The sequence below is a fragment of the Bidens hawaiensis genome, unplaced genomic scaffold (genome assembly GCF_021521415.1).
Source record: "Bidens hawaiensis isolate Kalapana, Puna unplaced genomic scaffold, B.hawaiensis_p1.1 tig00006555_1, whole genome shotgun sequence".
Taxonomy (NCBI): Eukaryota; Viridiplantae; Streptophyta; class Magnoliopsida; order Asterales; family Asteraceae; genus Bidens; species Bidens hawaiensis.
The window spans coordinates 238,569-246,721 of record NW_027491442.1 but is presented as its reverse complement, the minus strand read 5'-3'; positions in this window follow the sequence as shown (position 1 = coordinate 246,721).

The window sequence follows — 8,153 nt, the reverse complement described above, 5'->3', positions numbered from 1 at the left end:
CTCCACTGTCATCATTGTGACTCTTATACTAGTTTATTCACCGCCTCCATTACTTGTTGCTAGTTGCAACAATATAAATATATATATATACACACACACACAACGTAAACTAACTTTGATACTTTAAGTCTAAAAATAAACTCAGTTTAACACACGTTTAGTTCAAATTAATTATATTCGAACCAAAGTGATGCTTTGTTAATTAACATGACTTGTTCTGATATGAGCTCATTTTTAGATCAAATTGGCACCCGACCATCCTTCCCATGTGTTTCAAGACTTGATTCGTTTTTAAAGTGTCTGAATTTTCATTTGATTTCCATTATGGCAGAAGAATAAAGATAACATTAGATCATCCCACGAGGAGGATTACGACAAACTAAATGTAGCAAATAAATAATAGAAATAGATACTCCCATCTTATTAAAAACCATAAAGAAATAGTTAGGTAATTAACGCTTTACACCAGCTTTTTATTTTTATTATATTATATTAGCAATTGGTTATATCGACATAATTCAAATTTTATAGAATTTTGTTTTTTTAGTTACATATATTTTTTAATGACAACTTAGATTATTGGACCACTTACTCACTCAATCATCATCATTCCTCAAGTACGAAACCTTGGGGTATTATAGGTTGTATGTCCTGAAAGGAAACTCGCACATCAGTCCCTACTCGGAAACCCATCATATATACACATATATGATTTTGAAAATTTAAAAGCAATTAAATTATGTATTCAAGTCATGTAAGATAACCCAAATGCTACAGTTGTGTAGTGTTTGTTTCTAAAATGATAAAACTAGAATGGAGCCCCTGTGATACATGGATGGTTAAAAAAATACAATAAAATAGTTAAATTTAATAATATACATAATAGCATACCTTATGGATTAATAAGATATGAATAATGATAAACAAAATTTTATAATTCATAATCTCTAAAAACCTCTTTAAATACAACATTTAATAATGACTCGTGTGATCATGAGAAATGTTAAGATCATTATACTTAAACATATTCAAAGGTTAATTTATAACATACTAATAAGATATTTAATTAAATCTATCTACCTATTCTAAGACTATATGTAGTGGTTTTAACTAATTGTTTAGTTAAAATGATACTTAGGCGCCACATAGGTAAAAATGAATTCATTAAAGTCAATTTTAAATCATTTGTAGTGGTTTTCACAATATGCAATTATTACCCAATCACTTTTTATTAGCTTAATATTTTGTTTTTCAATAAACATAATAACCTAGATAATAAAACCACGCAATATGTATAACATTTTAATAATATAAAATTACAATCACAACGAAAAAAAAATACTTGAAATAAGAAACAAGACAAAATATCTTAAATAAAAAGAAGATACAAGAACATTATTTATAAAAAAACGAATACTCGTTGGCATGATATATGATAGCGATTTCAGTCTTCCTTCGCTCGACTATAGCGCAATATTCGGGTGGTAAATGAGAAGTCTTTTTCAATAAAGGCAAAATCGATTTCGATTTGTTGTTCTTCTTTAAAGCTGAGGAAACAGTCGATTTTAAAATCCAAGCTTCCTACTTGAGCTATTATCTTGTGATTCATTGTAGCTAATGTAGATTATGAGGATCGGAGCCTAGCTTTTGTTTTATCTATACCAATCAAGCAAGCCAGTTCTTCAAGGAAATCAATATCAAACTCGTCGGTGTTGTCATTTAAATTTATTTGGGTACGAGTAGCGTTTGCTTCGTTGTTGCTCAATGATATTTTCGATCATTTAGATGATTGATCAACCTTTAGTTCAATAACAAATAATAATAATATCAAAACATATTAACAATAATAATAGTAATATTAATAACAACAAAACAGTGTCAATTTCATTTGATAAACAATAATAAATATTACAATAAGTCAATACATGTGCTTTTATTTGGTAGGTAACAAATATTTTAGCCCAAGTAGAGCCCGTTAAGGGATTGGCGGGCAAATTCCATAACTCCATATTTGAAGGTCTCGTAATGGTTTTAGCTGACAAATTGGCAGCCATGTCACATGCTTGGCGCCTCAAATTGTGTCACTACGTCTAGTTTAATAAAGTAAAATAATTATGAACACTTGTCATCTTTTGGTTAATTTTCACAATTTTTTCCCTTCAAAATTAATATCCTAATATATTTAATAGATCAATAATTATTCACTTTCTTTTTATACTCTATTTATATTATATATATGTATTTTTTATAAAAAAAAATATTAACATATTATTTTACTATATATTCCAAAATACTTGGTGAAATCCAAAAATCAATAATAAACCGTATTTGTCAAAGATTGAAAAGAATATAATTTTAAATGTTATCATTAGCATATTGTACTATGTATATCGTAAAAGATTGTAAAGAAAAATAAACTCAAATATGCTTTCATTTTACAAAGAAATTTTTTTAATCATTAAATTATAAATATATTCTTAAAAGTCGATCTATTTTTTAAAAATCAATCAATTTATCTATTATTATTATTATTATAAATTGTTGTATAAATTAATAGGTTACAAATATATGCTTTAAATATATATACTAGTTTTAAAGCCCGTGTTACACACGGGATAATTCAAATTATAAAATTATAAGTAAAATAAATAATTACATAGTGTATATGAAAAAAAATGTATTACATCTATGCTTGTATCTATAAACTGTGTACATAAATTGATTTTATTTATATCACAAAATGATTTTTTTAAATGAAATTAATAAAAAAAATGTTCGTGCAAAATCGTACCCGGGAATGCTTCTTTCTATTGAAAAATTCATTCTCGGTGTCATATATGTATAATTGAAATAATTTTGGTTGTTAACCAATTTCAAATATAAGACTTCTCATACGATAGTAATTCTAACCACTCAGCCTAAATACAAAAGATGTTTTACCTTTATTGATATATTTATCAATTTACCACCCATCAAAGGAAAGTAAGATATTAAATTGTAGCAACAGATGTTCTTCAAGAACTATTTTTTTCTGTTCTTCAAGAACTATGTTTTTCTGAGCTACACTATAAAAAAGATTTTGATAAGTTTCAGAGGGCTTCTCGGCTTTGTCATAATGACAACATAAAAAATAACATGTTAACCCATTTAATTTTGTGAATATTTTGTTTCATTTGAGCATAGTTTTGCATGACATGCTTCCCATACAACGTTCTGATCACCATTGAAGGAAAAATTAATGTTGACATAAATATTTCAAATTTGATAAAAGTTAGAAGCATTGATAGGCATAGGGGTGGCATGTCGAAAGTGTTTGCTATCTTTTCTTAAATTTTAATAGTTGAGGAAAAATAGTCAATTTGCCAAATCCCGAACCTTTTGATTATTTCAAAAAATGCTCTTAAAAATAAACTTGAAACCCGAATCATGTTTAAAAGTCTAACTTTCATACTTTTGACATTTTAAAGTCAACACTTTGAACCTATAACAAATTTGACGATAAATCTATTTAGCATTCTCAAACTTTTTAAATTACTCAAAATTTTCCCTTTTGATCTGTAACAAATTTTGACTTAAATGTAGTTAACTTGTACCAAAAAATCTATTTACCAACTTTTGACATATAAAATCAAATTTAACTTCCACAAAAAACCCGAAACAATTTTCATTTGAGAAACATGATTTGTTATTGATTTTTGGAATTCACCAAGTATTTTGAAATATATAGTAAAATTGTATGTTAATATTTATATTTATAAAAATATATAGATATTTATAAATATAGTGTAAAAGGAAAGTGCATAATTATTGATTTATTACATATATTAGGGTATATTAGTTTTGGAGGGAAAAAATTGTGAGAATTAACCAAAACATGACAAGTGTCTTCATTTATTTTACTTTATTATAATAGGTACATATATATATATATATGCTTTAAATCTATCCATTTATTTTTCGGTTAATTTAGTAAACTATATATATATATAGGATTAGGTTCATTTCAGAAGTGTTTCTTATTACGAGAAGTGCGAGAAGATATTCTGACCAATCACATGATTTCATTTTTATATTCTGATTATTTATATGCAAGGTTATATTAGTAAAATATAATTTTTTTTTTATAACTCATGCTCATTAATGGTTTAATGATTAATGATAAGTTACTAGCAAATGGTAAGTTAAAATTATTATTATTATTTATTTCATATAAAATTTGGACCAATAGAATCTATTTAATCTAAAATCATTTTATTCAAAAACATGGTTAATTATTATTATTATTATTATTATTGTTATTATTATTATTATCTGATCTCAAATGTAAAGTGTTTTTTTTCCTTTGATTTTAATCAACTAATGTAGTGTAAGCTTATCTTATGTAATACAGATATAGCTATGTAATGTGGTGTAAGCACACTTTAAAACGTTGTATAGTCATAATTAATGAAGTGTATACATATCTAATTTAGTGTAGGCAAAACTAATTTAGTGTAATGTATACATACTTTCAAATGTTGTGCAAGCATAACTAATGTAGTGTAGGTATACTTTCAAATGCTGTGTAGTCAAAACTAATGTAGTGTAGTATAAGTACACTTTCAAATGGTGTGTAGCCAAAGCTAATGTAGTATAGATACACTTTCAAATGTTATGTAATTATAACTAATGTAGTGTAGATATGTTTAATGTAGTATAGGCAAAACTAATGTAGTGTAGACATACTTTCAAATGATGTGTTGTCATAACAAATGTAGTGTAGACATATTTAATTTTGTGTGAGCATAACTAATGTTGTGTAATCACTCAAGACCTGGTGTATGTTTTTAAATACCATGTGTATGTATTAAACCAATATATGAACAAATCAATAGTTCTCAAATGATGAAGATCATGGAAGTCAAAAATTAGTTATTGAAAGTTTCTAGTTAAGGAAATATTAAGATAAAATTTGAAGTAAAATAGGATATGGTTATTAATGAATAAACGTTTCATATTAAATGATTAACATTGAAGACTATATTACCCTTTTTATTAAAATTCTTTGAATTTATCTTTCATATTAATTACAAGTTTGCCACTTTATTATAAACCATTGATTAATATATTGAATGGCCAAGATCTAATTCTCGCACTTCTCACTATGATATCACTTATCGCATGATCCATCCCATATATATATATATATATATATATATATATATGTTAAAATGTAAGGATAGTATACATCAATTACTTTCAAACACAAAGTTTATCATGTTTAATTTCTTAGTTTTTTATCAAGGATTGTTTCGGGTTTTTTGTGGAACTTAAATTTGATTTTTATTGGTCAAAAGTTAGTAAATAGATTATTTGGTAACAAGTTAACTACATTTAGACCAAAATTTGTTACGGGTCAAAAATGGGAACTATGAGTATTTTTTATAGTTTGAGAATGCAAATAGATTTATCATCAAATTTGTTACGGGTTCAAAGTGTTGGCTTGAAAATGTCAAACGGATAAAAGTTAGAATTTTAGACATGATTCGGGTTTCAAAATTGTTTTCAAGGGCATTTTTGGAAATAATCTAAAAGCTTGGAATTTGGCAAATTGACTATTTTTCCCCCGACTATTCAAATTTAATAAAAGATTGCAAACGTTTTCAACATGCCACCCCATACCTATTAATGCTCCTAACTTTTATCAAATTTGAAATATTTGTGAAAGCATTAAGTTTCCCTTTAAGGCTATCTGCTATGGTGTGGGGCTTCGAAGCCCCTCCACAGTGCCACGCCATCGCCTCGTAGAAAACGAGGCTTCAGAGCCCGCTTCGCTATGGTTTAATGCCCCTTGGGGGCCCATATATACACATACACACACACACACATATGTATGTGTGTGTGAGTGATGAAGAAAGAGAGGGCCCAACCCCTTCCTTCCGCGCCGGTCGTCCAGACGGCCCTTCTCCCCTCCGCGCCCCCACCGATGGCGCCCCGCAGCGGTGTTCCACGCCCTCTGAAGAGCGCCCATAGCATATGGTCTAATGATGATCAGAACGTTATATGGAAAACATGTAATGCAAAACTATGCTCAAATGAAGCAAAATATTCACAAAATTGAATAGGTTAACATATTATTTTTATGTTGTCATTATGACAAAGTCGAGAAGCCCCTTGAAACTTATCAAAATCTTTTTCATCGTTTAGCTCAGAAAAATATAGTTCTTGAAGAACATCCGTCGTTACAATTTAATGTTCTCATTTCCTTCTATGGGTGGTAAATTGATAAATACATCAATAAAGGTAACACTTATTATGTATTTAGGCTGAGTGGTTAGAACTATTATTATATGAAAAGTCTTATTCCTGTAATTGGTTAGTAACCAAAATTCTTTCAATTACACACATATGACACTAAGAATGAAATTTTCAATTGAAAGTACGTTCTCAGGTCGTTTCTTCATGTGCATTTTTTTTATTAAGTTCATTTAAAAAAATCATTTTGTGATATAAATAAAGTTAATTTATGTATACATAGTATATATGCACGCATAGATGTAATACATTTTTCATATATGTTATGTATTTATTTGTTTTATTTGTAATTTTATAATTTGAATCATTCCGTGTGTGATAAGGACTCTAAAGCTAGTTGTATATATATTCATTCATATAGAATATTTCAATAACTTATTTATTGAGATTTTCAAATATAACACAATGATTGGCTAGAAAACTGCTCATAAGACATATACATGACATCCTATATGGATGCCATATAATAATGTCATATGAAAAAATTATCTTACTTTAATAGTATAGTTAGATCATATATGTTCTTGCCGTTCAAAAAAAGATCATATATGTTCTCTTTTTTTCACTTGTAGGCATCTAAAAGCTCTTTTGTTAAATCTTGTATGTTTGAATCAAACCTCTAACGTCTTCTAAATCCCATAAACGTTAAGAAATCACCCCGACCAAGTCACCAACCTAAATAATCACGCACTTCATCAAAACAATCCATCGTTGTAGTTCTAAAAAAAAAGAAAACAAATAGTAAAATGCATATCGATCGCAAGCGAAAGACACAAAATGAGTATGAAAATTATTAGAGCAACTAATTAAGCAAGGATGATACACGTTGAAGCTTGAGCCAAGGTAGCCCAATAGATCGATGCTAGGGTAGGTGACGGTGTGAGAAGCGACACTAGAGTACCAAACGGGAGGCATGGGTGCATGTGGCGCAACCGAGAATGGACGATTGATGGTTTTACCATTTAAACAAAAAGAGCTAAAGTTTTTTTTTTTTCTACAAACTTAATTATTATAAAACAAACGTTTATTTACTCATTGACTTAAATCCTTAAAAAGGTTATATTTTAAGCAATTTTCCACTCTCAAATCACATTCATATATAGATTAAAAAACATATGACCTCAGTTTGTCCCACGGATATAAATAAATTTGGAAGTGACACAAAAGCTTCCAAAATTTACACTTCCGTATTGTCCCCCCTATTCTTATTCACGGGTCTACCACCTTTCTTCTATCCTTTGATTGATTTCCCCAAATCTATTATAATAATAAAACAAATCAAAACCAAACTAAAGTACAAACAAAAATAAATCCCATTTTTACATTTTATAAATTCGGTTTTCAATAAAATAAAAACAAGTTTGAACGTAAAAAGTCTACAATAGAGTAATTATTATTACTTTATTATTTATAAGGAATTACTCTAATTTAAAACTGTATTATAATAATAAATACTCTAATGATTTACAAGTTTATTTGATTAATTTTATTTATACAAGATATACGAGTAATATCATTAAGACTGTCTTCAACAGGCCTTGGATGCCCTTAAAGGCTCATAGATGTCTTTACCATTGCAGAGTATATAGAAGCCTTTAGATGAGGTGCCCTTACTTAAGAGCGTGGGTTTGGCTCAGTTTATCAGATGAGGTGAACCCAAAATAAAAAAAAATTAAAGTTGCATTAATTAGGTAGCGTTTGGTATGCATGAATGAGAGGGGGAATGGAATAGGTCATTATGATGGAATGAAAAAAAATGTGTTTAGTTGGTCAATGGAATGGAATCACCCATTACCATGTCCATTCAATTTCCTCTAAAACACCCCAAATTCATTCCATCCACCCCCCTTGTTTTTTTT